The sequence below is a fragment of the Somniosus microcephalus genome, unplaced genomic scaffold (assembly GCF_052327205.1).
Source record: "Somniosus microcephalus isolate GS21.2 unplaced genomic scaffold, FLI_Smic_1.0 scaffold63, whole genome shotgun sequence".
NCBI lineage: Eukaryota > Metazoa > Chordata > Chondrichthyes > Squaliformes > Somniosidae > Somniosus > Somniosus microcephalus.
Genome location: NW_028225250.1, coordinates 525,949 through 545,184, shown reverse-complemented (window position 1 = coordinate 545,184; position 19,236 = coordinate 525,949). Strand labels below are relative to the sequence as shown.

Here is a 19,236-nt window from a genome sequence, read left to right as displayed (position 1 = left end):
CTCTCGGCTGCTCCCTCACGCTCGGGACGGCCGCCACTTTCCGCTCACCTCGCTTCCCTGCCGCAGTCTCGGGGTCTTCTCGGCTTCTTTCATCGTTGCTGTGGCTTCACGTCCTACTGCTGCTCGGCAACGCCGATTGGAGCAAAGTATTTAATGAAGTCAAGGAGTGGGCCAATCCTCAAGCAGGATTTCTCTGCCGATCACGGAGCTGCGTGGCGGCGAGTGCGAAGAGGCTACTGAGGAGCAAACTAAAGCACCATGCACAAAGCGACCGGGGAATTAGCTCAAATGGTAGAGCGCTCGCTTAGCATGTGAGAGGTAGCGGGATCGATGCCCGCATTCTCCACTTTCCTTTTGGCTTAGAGCAATTATTCAGAACGAAATGGGCTCTCGCGTCACTGAACCCCTGTCAGACGGGAAAAACGGACAGCAAATCTTTTTCTGCCATGTCGTCAGCAAGATTTCTTGCTTTTCACATCCAGCAAAGGTGAGAGAAGCCCAAAAAACGACTTTGCCAGCACTGACGCCTTCTCCGAAGATTCAACTCAGGATCTTCGCATTAGGAGACTGACGTGCTGCCTGCTGCGCTGAGAAGGCACTTGCCATGCAAGCGGCCAGGCAGCGCTGCCATGTGGGGCATCTTGCAAGGTGTTTACATTTATAACGCGCTGTTTGCAAAAAACTCCGAGCCAGATAGGAGTCAAACCTACAATCTTCTGATTTGTAGTCAGACGCGTTATCCAGGCTGTGGAGAGTAGCTGGCAGCTCACAGTCCCACCAACGCTGCGGCACGAGCAGGTACCGATGACGCGCACGTGACTCCGCCAGGCCAGAAGCGTCAAAATGCGCACGGCAAACTATCGGCAAACAAAAACACCTTTGCCGCTTCCCTTCGATAGCTCAGCTGGTAGAGCGGAGGACTGTAGTGGAATACAAAGCAAAGTCATCCTTAGGTCGCTGGTTCAATTCCGGCTCGAAGGAGCTCGCGTGCTTTTGCAGTAAGCGGGTGGTAAGCAGCATTTCGCTCAAAGCTCCTCTCTTCACTTTATAGTGCATCATGTTGCCACGAAGGCACAAGACACCTCTTTTTCTTGTCTCGAACTTTAATGCTCTCTGCGTCCACCAGCACACAGCTGTTTTGCTTGAGCATTTGTGTCTGCTCACCAGCAGGGAGTGCCATTGAGCAGCAACACTTTGAAACACTCAGCACTCACTTTCAGGCAAAAGAAGTCGTCTATCAGTCAGACAGCGCTCTCGGCTGCTCCCTCACGCTCGGGACGGCCGCCACTTTCCGCTCACCTCGCTTCCCTGCCGCAGTCTCGGGGTCTTCTCGGCTTCTTTCATCGTTGCTGTGGCTTCACGTCCTACTGCTGCTCGGCAACGCCGATTGGAGCAAAGTATTTAATGAAGTCAAGGAGTGGGCCAATCCTCAAGCAGGATTTCTCTGCCGGTCGCGGAGCAGCGTGGCGGCGAGTGCGAAGAGGCTACTGAGGAGCAAACTAAAGCACCATGCACAAAGCGACCGGGGAATTAGCTCAAATGGTAGAGCGCTCGCTTAGCATGTGAGAGGTAGCGGGATCGATGCCCGCATTCTCCACTTTCCTTTTGGCTTAGAGCAATTATTCAGAACGAAATGGGCTCTCGCGTCACTGAACCCCTGTCAGACGGGAAAAACGGACAGCAAATCTTTTTCTGCCATGTCGTCAGCAAGATTTCTTGCTTTTCACATCCAGCAAAGGTGAGAGAAGCCCAAAAAACGACTTTGCCAGCACTGACGCCTTCTCCGAAGATTCAACTCAGGATCTTCGCATTAGGAGACTGACGTGCTGCCTGCTGCGCTGAGAAGGCACTTGCCATGCAAGCGGCCAGGCAGCGCTGCCATGTGGGGCATCTTGCAAGGTGTTTACATTTATAACGCGCTGTTTGCAAAAAACTCCGAGCCAGATAGGAGTCAAACCTACAATCTTCTGATTTGTAGTCAGACGCGTTATCCAGGCTGTGGAGAGTAGCTGGCAGCTCACAGTCCCACCAACGCTGCGGCACGAGCAGGTACCGATGACGCGCACGTGACTCCGCCAGGCCAGAAGCGTCAAAATGCGCACGGCAAACTATCGGCAAACAAAAGCACCTTTGCTGCTTCCCTTCGATAGCTCAGCTGGTAGAGCGGAGGACTGTAGTGGAATACAAAGCAAAGTCATCCTTAGGTCGCTGGTTCAATTCCGGCTCGAAGGAGCTCGCGTGCTTTTGCAGTAAGCGGGTGGTAAGCAGCATTTCGCTCAAAGCTCCTCTCTTCACTTTATAGTGCATCATGTTGCCACGAAGGCACAAGACACCTCTTTTTCTTGTCTCGAACTTTAATGCTCTCTGCGTCCACCAGCACACAGCTGTTTTGCTTGAGCATTTGTGTCTGCTCACCAGCAGGGAGTGCCATTGAGCAGCAACACTTTGAAACACTCAGCACTCACTTTCAGGCAAAAGAAGTCGTCTATCAGTCAGACAGCGCTCTCGGCTGCTCCCTCACGCTCGGGACGGCCGCCACTTTCCGCTCACCTCGCTTCCCTGCCGCAGTCTCGGGGTCTTCTCGGCTTCTTTCATCGTTGCTGTGGCTTCACGTCCTACTGCTGCTCGGCAACGCCGATTGGAGCAAAGTATTTAATGAAGTCAAGGAGTGGGCCAATCCTCAAGCAGGATTTCTCTGCCGATCGCGGAGCTGCGTGGCGGCGAGTGCGAAGAGGCTACTGAGGAGCAAACTAAAGCACCATGCACAAAGCGACCGGGGAATTAGCTCAAATGGTAGAGCGCTCGCTTAGCATGTGAGAGGTAGCGGGATCGATGCCCGCATTCTCCACTTTCCTTTTGGCTTAGAGCAATTATTCAGAACGAAATGGGCTCTCGCGTCACTGAACCCCTGTCAGACGGGAAAAACGGACAGCAAATCTTTTTCTGCCATGTCGTCAGCAAGATTTCTTGCTTTTCACATCCAGCAAAGGTGAGAGAAGCCCAAAAAACGACTTTGCCAGCACTGACGCCTTCTCCGAAGATTCAACTCAGGATCTTCGCATTAGGAGACTGACGTGCTGCCTGCTGCGCTGAGAAGGCACTTGCCATGCAAGCGGCCAGGCAGCGCTGCCATGTGGGGCATCTTGCAAGGTGTTTACATTTATAACGCGCTGTTTGCAAAAAACTCCGAGCCAGATAGGAGTCAAACCTACAATCTTCTGATTTGTAGTCAGACGCGTTATCCAGGCTGTGGAGAGTAGCTGGCAGCTCACAGTCCCACCAACGCTGCGGCACGAGCAGGTACCGATGACGCGCACGTGACTCCGCCAGGCCAGAAGCGTCAAAATGCGCACGGCAAACTATCGGCAAACAAAAGCACTTTTGCCGCTTCCCTTCGATAGCTCAGCTGGTAGAGCGGAGGACTGTAGTGGAATACAAAGCAAAGTCATCCTTAGGTCGCTGGTTCAATTCCGGCTCGAAGGAGCTCGTGTGCTTTTGCAGTAAGCGGGTGGTAAGCAGCATTTCGCTCAAAGCTCCTCTCTTCACTTTATAGTGCATCATGTTGCCACGAAGGCACAAGACACCTCTTTTTCTTGTCTCGAACTTTAATGCTCTCTGCGTCCACCAGCACACAGCTGTTTTGCTTGAGCATTTGTGTCTGCTCACCAGCAGGGAGTGCCATTGAGCAGCAACACTTTGAAACACTCAGCACTCACTTTCAGGCAAAAGAAGTCGTCTATCAGTCAGACAGCGCTCTCGGCTGCTCCCTCACGCTCGGGACGGCCGCCACTTTCCGCTCACCTCGCTTCCCTGCCGCAGTCTCGGGGTCTTCTCGGCTTCTTTCATCGTTGCTGTGGCTTCACGTCCTACTGCTGCTCGGCAACGCCGATTGGAGCAAAGTATTTAATGAAGTCAAGGAGTGGGCCAATCCTCAAGCAGGATTTCTCTGCCGATCGCGGAGCTGCGTGGCGGCGAGTGCGAAGAGGCTACTGAGGAGCAAACTAAAGCACCATGCACAAAGCGACCGGGGAATTAGCTCAAATGGTAGAGCGCTCGCTTAGCATGTGAGAGGTAGCGGGATCGATGCCCGCATTCTCCACTTTCCTTTTGGCTTAGAGCAATTATTCAGAACGAAATGGGCTCTCGCGTCACTGAACCCCTGTCAGACGGGAAAAACGGACAGCAAATCTTTTTCTGCCATGTCGTCAGCAAGATTTCTTGCTTTTCACATCCAGCAAAGGTGAGAGAAGCCCAAAAAACGACTTTGCCAGCACTGACGCCTTCTCCGAAGATTCAACTCAGGATCTTCGCATTAGGAGACTGACGTGCTGCCTGCTGCGCTGAGAAGGCACTTGCCATGCAAGCGGCCAGGCAGCGCTGCCATGTGGGGCATCTTGCAAGGTGTTTACATTTATAACGCGCTGTTTGCAAAAAACTCCGAGCCAGATAGGAGTCAAACCTACAATCTTCTGATTTGTAGTCAGACGCGTTATCCAGGCTGTGGAGAGTAGCTGGCAGCTCACAGTCCCACCAACGCTGCGGCACGAGCAGGTACCGATGACGCGCACGTGACTCCGCCAGGCCAGAAGCGTCAAAATGCGCACGGCAAACTATCGGCAAACAAAAACACCTTTGCCGCTTCCCTTCGATAGCTCAGCTGGTAGAGCGGAGGACTGTAGTGGAATACAAAGCAAAGTCATCCTTAGGTCGCTGGTTCAATTCCGGCTCGAAGGAGCTCGCGTGCTTTTGCAGTAAGCGGGTGGTAAGCAGCATTTAGCTCAAAGCTCCTCTCTTCACTTTATAGTGCATCATGTTGCCACGAAGGCACAAGACACCTCTTTTTCTTGTCTCGAACTTTAATGCTCTCTGCGTCCACCAGCACACAGCTGTTTTGCTTGAGCATTTGTGTCTGCTCACCAGCAGGGAGTGCCATTGAGCAGCAACACTTTGAAACACTCAGCACTCACTTTCAGGCAAAAGAAGTCGTCTATCAGTCAGACAGCGCTCTCGGCTGCTCCCTCACGCTCGGGACGGCCGCCACTTTCCGTTCACCTCGCTTCCCTGCCGCAGTCTCGGGGTCTTCTCGGCTTCTTTCATCGTTGCTGTGGCTTCACGTCCTACTGCTGCTCGGCAACGCCGATTGGAGCAAAGTATTTAATGAAGTCAAGGAGTGGGCCAATCCTCAAGCAGGATTTCTCTGCCGGTCGCGGAGCAGCGTGGCGGCGAGTGCGAAGAGGCTACTGAGGAGCAAACTAAAGCACCATGCACAAAGCGACCGGGGAATTAGCTCAAATGGTAGAGCGCTCGCTTAGCATGTGAGAGGTAGCGGGATCGATGCCCGCATTCTCCACTTTCCTTTTGGCTTAGAGCAATTATTCAGAACGAAATGGGCTCTCGCGTCACTGAACCCCTGTCAGACGGGAAAAACGGACAGCAAATCTTTTTCTGCCATGTCGTCAGCAAGATTTCTTGCTTTTCACATCCAGCAAAGGTGAGAGAAGCCCAAAAAACGACTTTGCCAGCACTGACGCCTTCTCCGAAGATTCAACTCAGGATCTTCGCATTAGGAGACTGACGTGCTGCCTGCTGCGCTGAGAAGGCACTTGCCATGCAAGCGGCCAGGCAGCGCTGCCATGTGGGGCATCTTGCAAGGTGTTTACATTTATAACGCGCTGTTTGCAAAAAACTCCGAGCCAGATAGGAGTCAAACCTACAATCTTCTGATTTGTAGTCAGACGCGTTATCCAGGCTGTGGAGAGTAGCTGGCAGCTCACAGTCCCACCAACGCTGCGGCACGAGCAGGTACCGATGACGCGCACGTGACTCCGCCAGGCCAGAAGCGTCAAAATGCGCACGGCAAACTATCGGCAAAGAAAAGCACCTTTGCTGCTTCCCTTCGATAGCTCAGCTGGTAGAGCGGAGGACTGTAGTGGAATACAAAGCAAAGTCATTCTTAGGTCGCTGGTTCAATTCCGGCTCGAAGGAGCTCGCGTGCTTTTGCAGTAAGCGGGTGGTAAGCAGCATTTCGCTCAAAGCTCCTCTCTTCACTTTATAGTGCATCATGTTGCCACGAAGGCACAAGACACCTCTTTTTCTTGTCTCGAACTTTAATGCTCTCTGCGTCCACCAGCACACAGCTGTTTTGCTTGAGCATTTGTGTCTGCTCACCAGCAGGGAGTGCCATTGAGCAGCAACACTTTGAAACACTCAGCACTCACTTTCAGGCAAAAGAAGTCGTCTATCAGTCAGACAGCGCTCTCGGCTGCTCCCTCACGCTCGGGACGGCCGCCACTTTCCGCTCACCTCGCTTCCCTGCCGCAGTCTCGGGGTCTTCTCGGCTTCTTTCATCGTTGCTGTGGCTTCACGTCCTACTGCTGCTCGGCAACGCCGATTGGAGCAAAGTATTTAATGAAGTCAAGGAGTGGGCCAATCCTCAAGCAGGATTTCTCTGCCGATCGCGGAGCTGCGTGGCGGCGAGTGCGAAGAGGCTACTGAGGAGCAAACTAAAGCACCATGCACAAAGCGACCGGGGAATTAGCTCAAATGGTAGAGCGCTCGCTTAGCATGTGAGAGGTAGCGGGATCGATGCCCGCATTCTCCACTTTCCTTTTGGCTTAGAGCAATTATTCAGAACGAAATGGGCTCTCGCGTCACTGAACCCCTGTCAGACGGGAAAAACGGACAGCAAATCTTTTTCTGCCATGTCGTCAGCAAGATTTCTTGCTTTTCACATCCAGCAAAGGTGAGAGAAGCCCAAAAAACGACTTTGCCAGCACTGACGCCTTCTCCGAAGATTCAACTCAGGATCTTCGCATTAGGAGACTGACGTGCTGCCTGCTGCGCTGAGAAGGCACTTGCCATGCAAGCGGCCAGGCAGCGCTGCCATGTGGGGCATCTTGCAAGGTGTTTACATTTATAACGCGCTGTTTGCAAAAAACTCCGAGCCAGATAGGAGTCAAACCTACAATCTTCTGATTTGTAGTCAGACGCGTTATCCAGGCTGTGGAGAGTAGCTGGCAGCTCACAGTCCCACCAACGCTGCGGCACGAGCAGGTACCGATGACGCGCACGTGACTCCGCCAGGCCAGAAGCGTCAAAATGCGCACGGCAAACTATCGGCAAACAAAAGCACTTTTGCCGCTTCCCTTCGATAGCTCAGCTGGTAGAGCGGAGGACTGTAGTGGAATACAAAGCAAAGTCATCCTTAGGTCGCTGGTTCAATTCCGGCTCGAAGGAGCTCGTGTGCTTTTGCAGTAAGCGGGTGGTAAGCAGCATTTCGCTCAAAGCTCCTCTCTTCACTTTATAGTGCATCATGTTGCCACGAAGGCACAAGACACCTCTTTTTCTTGTCTCGAACTTTAATGCTCTCTGCGTCCACCAGCACACAGCTGTTTTGCTTGAGCATTTGTGTCTGCTCACCAGCAGGGAGTGCCATTGAGCAGCAACACTTTGAAACACTCAGCACTCACTTTCAGGCAAAAGAAGTCGTCTATCAGTCAGACAGCGCTCTCGGCTGCTCCCTCACGCTCGGGACGGCCGCCACTTTCCGCTCACCTCGCTTCCCTGCCGCAGTCTCGGGGTCTTCTCGGCTTCTTTCATCGTTGCTGTGGCTTCACGTCCTACTGCTGCTCGGCAACGCCGATTGGAGCAAAGTATTTAATGAAGTCAAGGAGTGGGCCAATCCTCAAGCAGGATTTCTCTGCCGGTCGCGGAGCTGCGTGGCGGCGAGTGCGAAGAGGCTACTGAGGAGCAAACTAAAACACCATGCACTAAGCGACCGGGGAATTAGCTCAAATGGTAGAGCGCTCGCTTAGCATGTGAGAGGTAGCGGGATCGATGCCCGCATTCTCCACTTTCCTTTTGGCTTAGAGCAATTATTCAGAACGAAATGGGCTCTCGCGTCACTGAACCCCTGTCAGACGGGAAAAACGGACAGCAAATCTTTTTCTGCCATGTCGTCAGCAAGATTTCTTGCTTTTCACATCCAGCAAAGGTGAGAGAAGCCCAAAAAACGACTTTGCCAGCACTGACGCCTTCTCCGAAGATTCAACTCAGGATCTTCGCATTAGGAGACTGACGTGCTGCCTGCTGCGCTGAGAAGGCACTTGCCATGCAAGCGGCCAGGCAGCGCTGCCATGTGGGGCATCTTGCAAGGTGTTTACATTTATAACGCGCTGTTTGCAAAAAACTCCGAGCCAGATAGGAGTCAAACCTACAATCTTCTGATTTGTAGTCAGACGCGTTATCCAGGCTGTGGAGAGTAGCTGGCAGCTCACAGTCCCACCAACGCTGCGGCACGAGCAGGTACCGATGACGCGCACGTGACTCCGCCAGGCCAGAAGCGTCAAAATGCGCACGGCAAACTATCGGCAAACAAAAGCACCTTTGCTGCTTCCCTTCGATAGCTCAGCTGGTAGAGCGGAGGACTGTAGTGGAATACAAAGCAAAGTCATCCTTAGGTCGCTGGTTCAATTCCGGCTCGAAGGAGCTCGCGTGCTTTTGCAGTAAGCGGGTGGTAAGCAGCATTTCGCTCAAAGCTCCTCTCTTCACTTTATAGTGCATCATGTTGCCACGAAGGCACAAGACACCTCTTTTTCTTGTCTCGAACTTTAATGCTCTCTGCGTCCACCAGCACACAGCTGTTTTGCTTGAGCATTTGTGTCTGCTCACCAGCAGGGAGTGCCATTGAGCAGCAACACTTTGAAACACTCAGCACTCACTTTCAGGCAAAAGAAGTCGTCTATCAGTCAGACAGCGCTCTCGGCTGCTCCCTCACGCTCGGGACGGCCGCCACTTTCCGCTCACCTCGCTTCCCTGCCGCAGTCTCGGGGTCTTCTCGGCTTCTTTCATCGTTGCTGTGGCTTCACGTCCTACTGCTGCTCGGCAACGCCGATTGGAGCAAAGTATTTAATGAAGTCAAGGAGTGGGCCAATCCTCAAGCAGGATTTCTCTGCCGGTCGCGGAGCTGCGTGGCGGCGAGTGCGAAGAGGCTACTGAGGAGCAAACTAAAGCACCATGCACAAAGCGACCGGGGAATTAGCTCAAATGGTAGAGCGCTCGCTTAGCATGTGAGAGGTAGCGGGATCGATGCCCGCATTCTCCACTTTCCTTTTGGCTTAGAGCAATTATTCAGAACGAAATGGGCTCTCGCGTCACTGAACCCCTGTCAGACGGGAAAAACGGACAGCAAATCTTTTTCTGCCATGTCGTCAGCAAGATTTCTTGCTTTTCACATCCAGCAAAGGTGAGAGAAGCCCAAAAAACGACTTTGCCAGCACTGACGCCTTCTCCGAAGATTCAACTCAGGATCTTCGCATTAGGAGACTGACGTGCTGCCTGCTGCGCTGAGAAGGCACTTGCCATGCAAGCGGCCAGGCAGCGCTGCCATGTGGGGCATCTTGCAAGGTGTTTACATTTATAACGCGCTGTTTGCAAAAAACTCCGAGCCAGATAGGAGTCAAACCTACAATCTTCTGATTTGTAGTCAGACGCGTTATCCAGGCTGTGGAGAGTAGCTGGCAGCTCACAGTCCCACCAACGCTGCGGCACGAGCAGGTACCGATGACGCGCACGTGACTCCGCCAGGCCAGAAGCGTCAAAATGCGCACGGCAAACTATCGGCAAACAAAAACACCTTTGCCGCTTCCCTTCGATAGCTCAGCTGGTGGAGCGGAGGACTGTAGTGGAATACAAAACAAAGTCATCCTTAGGTCGCTGGTTCAATTCCGGCTCGAAGGAGCTCGCGTGCTTTTGCAGTAAGCGGGTGGTAAGCAGCATTTCGCTCAAAGCTCCTCTCTTCACTTTATAGTGCATCATGTTGCCACGAAGGCACAAGACACCTCTTTTTCTTGTCTCGAACTTTAATGCTCTCTGCGTCCACCAGCACACAGCTGTTTTGCTTGAGCATTTGTGTCTGCTCACCAGCAGGGAGTGCCATTGAGCAGCAACACTTTGAAACACTCAGCACTCACTTTCAGGCAAAAGAAGTCGTCTATCAGTCAGACAGCGCTCTCGGCTGCTCCCTCACGCTCGGGACGGCCGCCACTTTCCGCTCACCTCGCTTCCCTGCCGCAGTCTCGGGGTCTTCTCGGCTTCTTTCATCGTTGCTGTGGCTTCACGTCCTACTGCTGCTCGGCAACGCCGATTGGAGCAAAGTATTTAATGAAGTCAAGGAGTGGGCCAATCCTCAAGCAGGATTTCTCTGCCGGTCGCGGAGCAGCGTGGCGGCGAGTGCGAAGAGGCTACTGAGGAGCAAACTAAAGCACCATGCACAAAGCGACCGGGGAATTAGCTCAAATGGTAGAGCGCTCGCTTAGCATGTGAGAGGTAGCGGGATCGATGCCCGCATTCTCCACTTTCCTTTTGGCTTAGAGCAATTATTCAGAACGAAATGGGCTCTCGCGTCACTGAACCCCTGTCAGGCGGGAAAAACGGACAGCAAATCTTTTTCTGCCATGTCGTCAGCAAGATTTCTTGCTTTTCACATCCAGCAAAGGTGAGAGAAGCCCAAAAAACGACTTTGCCAGCACTGACGCCTTCTCCGAAGATTCAACTCAGGATCTTCGCATTAGGAGACTGACGTGCTGCCTGCTGCGCTGAGAAGGCACTTGCCATGCAAGCGGCCAGGCAGCGCTGCCATGTGGGGCATCTTGCAAGGTGTTTACATTTATAACGCGCTGTTTGCAAAAAACTCCGAGCCAGATAGGAGTCAAACCTACAATCTTCTGATTTGTAGTCAGACGCGTTATCCAGGCTGTGGAGAGTAGCTGGCAGCTCACAGTCCCACCAACGCTGCGGCACGAGCAGGTACCGATGACGCGCACGTGACTCCGCCAGGCCAGAAGCGTCAAAATGCGCACGGCAAACTATCGGCAAACAAAAACACCTTTGCCGCTTCCCTTCGATAGCTCAGCTGGTGGAGCGGAGGACTGTAGTGGAATACAAAACAAAGTCATCCTTAGGTCGCTGGTTCAATTCCGGCTCGAAGGAGCTCGCGTGCTTTTGCAGTAAGCGGGTGGTAAGCAGCATTTCGCTCAAAGCTCCTCTCTTCACTTTATAGTGCATCATGTTGCCACGAAGGCACAAGACACCTCTTTTTCTTGTCTCGAACTTTAATGCTCTCTGCGTCCACCAGCACACAGCTGTTTTGCTTGAGCATTTGTGTCTGCTCACCAGCAGGGAGTGCCATTGAGCAGCAACACTTTGAAACACTCAGCACTCACTTTCAGGCAAAAGAAGTCGTCTATCAGTCAGACAGCGCTCTCGGCTGCTCCCTCACGCTCGGGACGGCCGCCACTTTCCGCTCACCTCGCTTCCCTGCCGCAGTCTCGGGGTCTTCTCGGCTTCTTTCATCGTTGCTGTGGCTTCACGTCCTACTGCTGCTCGGCAACGCCGATTGGAGCAAAGTATTTAATGAAGTCAAGGAGTGGGCCAATCCTCAAGCAGGATTTCTCTGCCGGTCGCGGAGCAGCGTGGCGGCGAGTGCGAAGAGGCTACTGAGGAGCAAACTAAAGCACCATGCACAAAGCGACCGGGGAATTAGCTCAAATGGTAGAGCGCTCGCTTAGCATGTGAGAGGTAGCGGGATCGATGCCCGCATTCTCCACTTTCCTTTTGGCTTAGAGCAATTATTCAGAACGAAATGGGCTCTCGCGTCACTGAACCCCTGTCAGACGGGAAAAACGGACAGCAAATCTTTTTCTGCCATGTCGTCAGCAAGATTTCTTGCTTTTCACATCCAGCAAAGGTGAGAGAAGCCCAAAAAACGACTTTGCCAGCACTGACGCCTTCTCCGAAGATTCAACTCAGGAACTTCGCATTAGGAGACTGACGTGCTGCCTGCTGCGCTGAGAAGGCACTTGCCATGCAAGCGGCCAGGCAGCGCTGCCATGTGGGGCATCTTGCAAGGTGTTTACATTTATAACGCGCTGTTTGCAAAAAACTCCGAGCCAGATAGGAGTCAAACCTACAATCTTCTGATTTGTAGTCAGACGCGTTATCCAGGCTGTGGAGAGTAGCTGGCAGCTCACAGTCCCACCAACGCTGCGGCACGAGCAGGTACCGATGACGCGCACGTGACTCCGCCAGGCCAGAAGCGTCAAAATGCGCACGGCAAACTATCGGCAAACAAAAGCACCTTTGCCGCTTCCCTTCGATAGCTCAGCTGGTAGAGCGGAGGACTGTAGTGGAATACAAAGCAAAGTCATCCTTAGGTCGCTGGTTCAATTCCGGCTCGAAGGTGCTCGCGTGCTTTTGCAGTAAGCGGGTGGTAAGCAGCATTTCACTCAAAGCTCCTCTCTTCACTTTATAGTGCATCATGTTGCCACGAAGGCACAAGACACCTCTTTTTCTTGTCTCGAACTTTAATGCTCTCTGCGTCCACCAGCACACAGCTGTTTTGCTTGAGCATTTGTGTCTGCTCACCAGCAGGGAGTGCCATTGAGCAGCAACACTTTGAAACACTCAGCACTCACTTTCAGGCAAAAGAAGTCGTCTATCAGTCAGACAGCGCTCTCGGCTGCTCCCTCACGCTCGGGACGGCCGCCACTTTCCGCTCACCTCGCTTCCCTGCCGCAGTCTCGGGGTCTTCTCGGCTTCTTTCATCGTTGCTGTGGCTTCACGTCCTACTGCTGCTCGGCAACGCCGATTGGAGCAAAGTATTTAATGAAGTCAAGGAGTGGGCCAATCCTCAAGCAGGATTTCTCTGCCGGTCGCGGAGCAGCGTGGCGGCGAGTGCGAAGAGGCTACTGAGGAGCAAACTAAAGCACCATGCACAAAGCGACCGGGGAATTAGCTCAAATGGTAGAGCGCTCGCTTAGCATGTGAGAGGTAGCGGGATCGATGCCCGCATTCTCCACTTTCCTTTTGGCTTAGAGCAATTATTCAGAACGAAATGGGCTCTCGCGTCACTGAACCCCTGTCAGACGGGAAAAACGGACAGCAAATCTTTTTCTGCCATGTCGTCAGCAAGATTTCTTGCTTTTCACATCCAGCAAAGGTGAGAGAAGCCCAAAAAACGACTTTGCCAGCACTGACGCCTTCTCCGAAGATTCAACTCAGGATCTTCGCATTAGGAGACTGACGTGCTGCCTGCTGCGCTGAGAAGGCACTTGCCATGCAAGCGGCCAGGCAGCGCTGCCATGTGGGGCATCTTGCAAGGTGTTTACATTTATAACGCGCTGTTTGCAAAAAACTCCGAGCCAGATAGGAGTCAAACCTACAATCTTCTGATTTGTAGTCAGACGCGTTATCCAGGCTGTGGAGAGTAGCTGGCAGCTCACAGTCCCACCAACGCTGCGGCACGAGCAGGTACCGATCACGCGCACGTGACTCCGCCAGGCCAGAAGCGTCAAAATGCGCACGGCAAACTATCGGCAAACAAAAGCACCTTTGCTGCTTCCCTTCGATAGCTCAGCTGGTAGAGCGGAGGACTGTAGTGGAATACAAAGCAAAGTCATCCTTAGGTCGCTGGTTCAATTCCGGCTCGAAGGAGCTCGCGTGCTTTTGCAGTAAGCGGGTGGTAAGCAGCATTTCGCTCAAAGCTCCTCTCTTCACTTTATAGTGCATCATGTTGCCACGAAGGCACAAGACACCTCTTTTTCTTGTCTCGAACTTTAATGCTCTCTGCGTCCACCAGCACACAGCTGTTTTGCTTGAGCATTTGTGTCTGCTCACCAGCAGGGAGTGCCATTGAGCAGCAACACTTTGAAACACTCAGCACTCACTTTCAGGCAAAAGAAGTCGTCTATCAGTCAGACAGCGCTCTCGGCTGCTCCCTCACGCTCGGGACGGCCGCCACTTTCCGCTCACCTCGCTTCCCTGCCGCAGTCTCGGGGTCTTCTCGGCTTCTTTCATCGTTGCTGTGGCTTCACGTCCTACTGCTGCTCGGCAACGCCGATTGGAGCAAAGTATTTAATGAAGTCAAGGAGTGGGCCAATCCTCAAGCAGGATTTCTCTGCCGGTCGCGGAGCAGCGTGGCGGCGAGTGCGAAGAGGCTACTGAGGAGCAAACTAAAGCACCATGCACAAAGCGACCGGGGAATTAGCTCAAATGGTAGAGCGCTCGCTTAGCATGTGAGAGGTAGCGGGATCGATGCCCGCATTCTCCACTTTCCTTTTGGCTTAGAGCAATTATTCAGAACGAAATGGGCTCTCGCGTCACTGAACCCCTGTCAGACGGGAAAAACGGACAGCAAATCTTTTTCTGCCATGTCGTCAGCAAGATTTCTTGCTTTTCACATCCAGCAAAGGTGAGAGAAGCCCAAAAAACGACTTTGCCAGCACTGACGCCTTCTCCGAAGATTCAACTCAGGATCTTCGCATTAGGAGACTGACGTGCTGCCTGCTGCGCTGAGAAGGCACTTGCCATGCAAGCGGCCAGGCAGCGCTGCCATGTGGGGCATCTTGCAAGGTGTTTACATTTATAACGCGCTGTTTGCAAAAAACTCCGAGCCAGATAGGAGTCAAACCTACAATCTTCTGATTTGTAGTCAGACGCGTTATCCAGGCTGTGGAGAGTAGCTGGCAGCTCACAGTCCCACCAACGCTGCGGCACGAGCAGGTACCGATGACGCGCACGTGACTCCGCCAGGCCAGAAGCGTCAAAATGCGCACGGCAAACTATCGGCAAACAAAAACACCTTTGCCGCTTCCCTTCGATAGCTCAGCTGGTAGAGCGGAGGACTGTAGTGGAATACAAAGCAAAGTCATCCTTAGGTCGCTGGTTCAATTCCGGCTCGAAGGAGCTCGCGTGCTTTTGCAGTAAGCGGGTGGTAAGCAGCATTTCGCTCAAAGCTCCTCTCTTCACTTTATAGTGCATCATGTTGCCACGAAGGCACAAGACACCTCTTTTTCTTGTCTCGAACTTTAATGCTCTCTGCGTCCGCCAGCACACAGCTGTTTTGCTTGAGCATTTGTGTCTGCTCACCAGCAGGGAGTGCCATTGAGCAGCAACACTTTGAAACACTCAGCACTCACTTTCAGGCAAAAGAAGTCGTCTATCAGTCAGACAGCGCTCTCGGCTGCTCCCTCACGCTCGGGACGGCCGCCACTTTCCGCTCACCTCGCTTCCCTGCCGCAGTCTCGGGGTCTTCTCGGCTTCTTTCATCGTTGCTGTGGCTTCACGTCCTACTGCTGCTCGGCAACGCCGATTGGAGCAAAGTATTTAATGAAGTCAAGGAGTGGGCCAATCCTCAAGCAGGATTTCTCTGCCGGTCGCGGAGCAGCGTGGCGGCGAGTGCGAAGAGGCTACTGAGGAGCAAACTAAAGCACCATGCACAAAGCGACAGGGGAATTAGCTCAAATGGTAGAGCGCTCGCTTAGCATGTGAGAGGTAGCGGGATCGATGCCTGCATTCTCCACTTTCCTTTTGGCTTAGAGCAATTATTCAGAACGAAATGGGCTCTCGCGTCACTGAACCCCTGTCAGACGGGAAAAACGGACAGCAAATCTTTTTCTGCCATGTCGTCAGCAAGATTTCTTGCTTTTCACATCCAGCAAAGGTGAGAGAAGCCCAAAAAACGACTTTGCCAGCACTGACGCCTTCTCCGAAGATTCAACTCAGGATCTTCGCATTAGGAGACTGACGTGCTGCCTGCTGCGCTGAGAAGGCACTTGCCATGCAAGCGGCCAGGCAGCGCTGCCATGTGGGGCATCTTGCAAGGTGTTTACATTTATAACGCGCTGTTTGCAAAAAACTCCGAGCCAGATAGGAGTCAAACCTACAATCTTCTGATTTGTAGTCAGACGCGTTATCCAGGCTGTGGAGAGTAGCTGGCAGCTCACAGTCCCACCAACGCTGCGGCACGAGCAGGTACCGATGACGCGCACGTGACTCCGCCAGGCCAGAAGCGTCAAAATGCGCACGGCAAACTATCGGCAAACAAAAGCACCTTTGCTGCTTCCCTTCGATAGCTCAGCTGGTAGAGCGGAGGACTGTAGTGGAATACAAAGCAAAGTCATCCTTAGGTCGCTGGTTCAATTCCGGCTCGAAGGAGCTCGCGTGCTTTTGCAGTAAGCGGGTGGTAAGCAGCATTTCGCTCAAAGCTCCTCTCTTCACTTTATAGTGCATCATGTTGCCACGAAGGCACAAGACACCTCTTTTTCTTGTCTCGAACTTTAATGCTCTCTGCGTCCACCAGCACACAGCTGTTTTGCTTGAGCATTTGTGTCTGCTCACCAGCAGGGAGTGCCATTGAGCAGCAACACTTTGAAACACTCAGCACTCACTTTCAGGCAAAAGAAGTCGTCTATCAGTCAGACAGCGCTCTCGGCTGCTCCCTCACGCTCGGGACGGCCGCCACTTTCCGCTCACCTCGCTTCCCTGCCGCAGTCTCGGGGTCTTCTCGGCTTCTTTCATCGTTGCTGTGGCTTCACGTCCTACTGCTGCTCGGCAACGCCGATTGGAGCAAAGTATTTAATGAAGTCAAGGAGTGGGCCAATCCTCAAGCAGGATTTCTCTGCCGATCGCGGAGCTGCGTGGCGGCGAGTGCGAAGAGGCTACTGAGGAGCAAACTAAAGCACCATGCACAAAGCGACCGGGGAATTAGCTCAAATGGTAGAGCGCTCGCTTAGCATGTGAGAGGTAGCGGGATCGATGCCCGCATTCTCCACTTTCCTTTTGGCTTAGAGCAATTATTCAGAACGAAATGGGCTCTCGCGTCACTGAACCCCTGTCAGACGGGAAAAACGGACAGCAAATCTTTTTCTGCCATGTCGTCAGCAAGATTTCTTGCTTTTCACATCCAGCAAAGGTGAGAGAAGCCCAAAAAACGACTTTGCCAGCACTGACGCCTTCTCCGAAGATTCAACTCAGGATCTTCGCATTAGGAGACTGACGTGCTGCCTGCTGCGCTGAGAAGGCACTTGCCATGCAAGCGGCCAGGCAGCGCTGCCATGTGGGGCATCTTGCAAGGTGTTTACATTTATAACGCGCTGTTTGCAAAAAACTCCGAGCCAGATAGGAGTCAAACCTACAATCTTCTGATTTGTAGTCAGACGCGTTATCCAGGCTGTGGAGAGTAGCTGGCAGCTCACAGTCCCACCAACGCTGCGGCACGAGCAGGTACCGATGACGCGCACGTGACTCCGCCAGGCCAGAAGCGTCAAAATGCGCACGGCAAACTATCGGCAAACAAAAGCACCTTTGCTGCTTCCCTTCGATAGCTCAGCTGGTAGAGCGGAGGACTGTAGTGGAATACAAAGCAAAGTCATCCTTAGGTCGCTGGTTCAATTCCGGCTCGAAGGAGCTCGCGTGCTTTTGCAGTAAGCGGGTGGTAAGCAGCATTTCGCTCAAAGCTCCTCTCTTCACTTTATAGTGCATCATGTTGCCACGAAGGCACAAGACACCTCTTTTTCTTGTCTCGAACTTTAATGCTCTCTGCGTCCACCAGCACACAGCTGTTTTGCTTGAGCATTTGTGTCTGCTCACCAGCAGGGAGTGCCATTGAGCAGCAACACTTTGAAACACTCAGCACTCACTTTCAGGCAAAAGAAGTCGTCTATCAGTCAGACAGCGCTCTCGGCTGCTCCCTCACGCTCGGGACGGCCGCCACTTTCCGCTCACCTCGCTTCCCTGCCGCAGTCTCGGGGTCTTCTCGGCTTCTTTCATCGTTGCTGTGGCTTCACGTCCTACTGCTGCTCGGCAACGCCGATTGGAGCAAAGTATTTAATGAAGTCAAGGAGTGGGCCAATCCTCAAGCAGGATTTCTCTGCCGATCGCGGAGCTGCGTGGCGGCGAGTGCGAAGAGGCTACTGAGGAGCAAACTAAAGCACCATGCACAAAGCGACCGGGGAATTAGCTCAAATGGTAGAGCGCTCGCTTAGCATGTGAGAGGTAGCGGGATCGATGCCCGCATTCTCCACTTTCCTTTTGGCTTAGAGCAATTATTCAGAACGAAATGGGCTCTCGCGTCACTGAACCCCTGTCAGACGGGAAAAACGGACAGCAAATCTTTTTCTGCCATGTCGTCAGCAAGATTTCTTGCTTTTCACATCCAGCAAAGGTGAGAGAAGCCCAAAAAACGACTTTGCCAGCACTGACGCCTTCTCCGAAGATTCAACTCAGGATCTTCGCATTAGGAGACTGACGTGCTGCCTGCTGCGCTGAGAAGGCACTTGCCATGCAAGCGGCCAGGCAGCGCTGCCATGTGGGGCATCTTGCAAGGTGTTTACATTTATAACGCGCTGTTTGCAAAAAACTCCGAGCCAGATAGGAGTCAAACCTACAATCTTCTGATTTGTAGTCAGACGCGTTATCCAGGCTGTGGAGAGTAGCTGGCAGCTCACAGTCCCACCAACGCTGCGGCACGAGCAGGTACCGATGACGCGCACGTGACTCCGCCAGGCCAGAAGCGTCAAAATGCGCACGGCAAACTATCGGCAAACAAAAGCACCTTTGCCGCTTCCCTTCGATAGCTCAGCTGGTAGAGCGGAGGACTGTAGTGGAATACAAAGCAAAGTCATCCTTAGGTCGCTGGTTCAATTCCGGCTCGAAGGAGCTCGCGTGCTTTTGCAGTAAGCGGGTGGTAAGCAGCATTTCGCTCAAAGCTCCTCTCTTCACTTTATAGTGCATCATGTTGCCACGAAGGCACAAGACACCTCTTTTTCTTGTCTCGAACTTTAATGCTCTCTGCGTCCACCAGCACACAGCTGTTTTGCTTGAGCATTTGTGTCTGCTCACCAGCAGGGAGTGCCATTGAGCAGCAACACTTTGAAACACTCAGCACTCACTTTCAGGCAAAAGAAGTCGTCTATCAGTCAGACAGCGCTCTCGGCTGCTCCCTCACGCTCGGGACGGCCGCCACTTTCCGCTCACCTCGCTTCCCTGCCGCAGTCTCGGGGTCTTCTCGGCTTCTTTCATCGTTGCTGTGGCTTCACGTCCTACTGCTGCTCGGCAACGCCGATTGGAGCAAAGTATTTAATGAAGTCAAGGAGTGGGCCAATCCTCAAGCAGGATTTCTCTGCCGGTCGCGGAGCAGCGTGGCGGCGAGTGCGAAGAGGCTACTGAGGAGCAAACTAAAACACCATGCACAAAGCGACCGGGGAATTAGCTCAAATGGTAGAGCGCTCGCTTAGCATGTGAGAGGTAGCGGGATCGATGCCCGCATTCTCCACTTTCCTTTTGGCTTAGAGCAATTATTCAGAACGAAATGGGCTCTCGCGTCACTGAACCCCTGTCAGACGGGAAAAACGGACAGCAAATCTTTTTCTGCCATGTCGTCAGCAAGATTTCTTGCTT

The 19,236-nt window shown here is 52.9% G+C and overlaps 11 non-coding genes across 11 annotated transcripts; all 11 read left to right on the top strand.

The window, feature by feature from the left end:
* Positions 1-889: 889 nt before the first annotated feature.
* Positions 890-981, top strand: trnay-gua (transfer RNA tyrosine (anticodon GUA)). The gene is given in 2 exon segments: positions 890-926; positions 946-981. It is a non-coding gene; the product is annotated as a tRNA-Tyr (tRNA).
* Positions 982-2,140: 1,159 nt separating this feature from the next.
* Positions 2,141-2,232, top strand: trnay-gua (transfer RNA tyrosine (anticodon GUA)). Its single transcript is given in 2 exon segments — positions 2,141-2,177; positions 2,197-2,232. It is a non-coding gene; the product is annotated as a tRNA-Tyr (tRNA).
* A 1,159-nt stretch (positions 2,233-3,391) lies between these two features.
* On the top strand, positions 3,392-3,483 carry trnay-gua (transfer RNA tyrosine (anticodon GUA)). The gene is given in 2 exon segments: positions 3,392-3,428; positions 3,448-3,483. It is a non-coding gene; the product is annotated as a tRNA-Tyr (tRNA).
* A 1,159-nt stretch (positions 3,484-4,642) lies between these two features.
* trnay-gua (transfer RNA tyrosine (anticodon GUA)) lies at positions 4,643-4,734 on the top strand. Its single transcript is given in 2 exon segments — positions 4,643-4,679; positions 4,699-4,734. It is a non-coding gene; the product is annotated as a tRNA-Tyr (tRNA).
* Positions 4,735-7,144: 2,410 nt separating this feature from the next.
* Positions 7,145-7,236, top strand: trnay-gua (transfer RNA tyrosine (anticodon GUA)). Its single transcript is given in 2 exon segments — positions 7,145-7,181; positions 7,201-7,236. It is a non-coding gene; the product is annotated as a tRNA-Tyr (tRNA).
* Positions 7,237-8,395: 1,159 nt separating this feature from the next.
* trnay-gua (transfer RNA tyrosine (anticodon GUA)) lies at positions 8,396-8,487 on the top strand. Its single transcript is given in 2 exon segments — positions 8,396-8,432; positions 8,452-8,487. It is a non-coding gene; the product is annotated as a tRNA-Tyr (tRNA).
* Positions 8,488-13,399: 4,912 nt separating this feature from the next.
* Positions 13,400-13,491, top strand: trnay-gua (transfer RNA tyrosine (anticodon GUA)). The gene is given in 2 exon segments: positions 13,400-13,436; positions 13,456-13,491. It is a non-coding gene; the product is annotated as a tRNA-Tyr (tRNA).
* Positions 13,492-14,650: 1,159 nt separating this feature from the next.
* Positions 14,651-14,742, top strand: trnay-gua (transfer RNA tyrosine (anticodon GUA)). The gene is given in 2 exon segments: positions 14,651-14,687; positions 14,707-14,742. It is a non-coding gene; the product is annotated as a tRNA-Tyr (tRNA).
* A 1,159-nt stretch (positions 14,743-15,901) lies between these two features.
* Positions 15,902-15,993, top strand: trnay-gua (transfer RNA tyrosine (anticodon GUA)). The gene is given in 2 exon segments: positions 15,902-15,938; positions 15,958-15,993. It is a non-coding gene; the product is annotated as a tRNA-Tyr (tRNA).
* A 1,159-nt stretch (positions 15,994-17,152) lies between these two features.
* trnay-gua (transfer RNA tyrosine (anticodon GUA)) lies at positions 17,153-17,244 on the top strand. The gene is given in 2 exon segments: positions 17,153-17,189; positions 17,209-17,244. It is a non-coding gene; the product is annotated as a tRNA-Tyr (tRNA).
* Positions 17,245-18,403: 1,159 nt separating this feature from the next.
* On the top strand, positions 18,404-18,495 carry trnay-gua (transfer RNA tyrosine (anticodon GUA)). Its single transcript is given in 2 exon segments — positions 18,404-18,440; positions 18,460-18,495. It is a non-coding gene; the product is annotated as a tRNA-Tyr (tRNA).
* Positions 18,496-19,236: the final 741 nt, after the last annotated feature.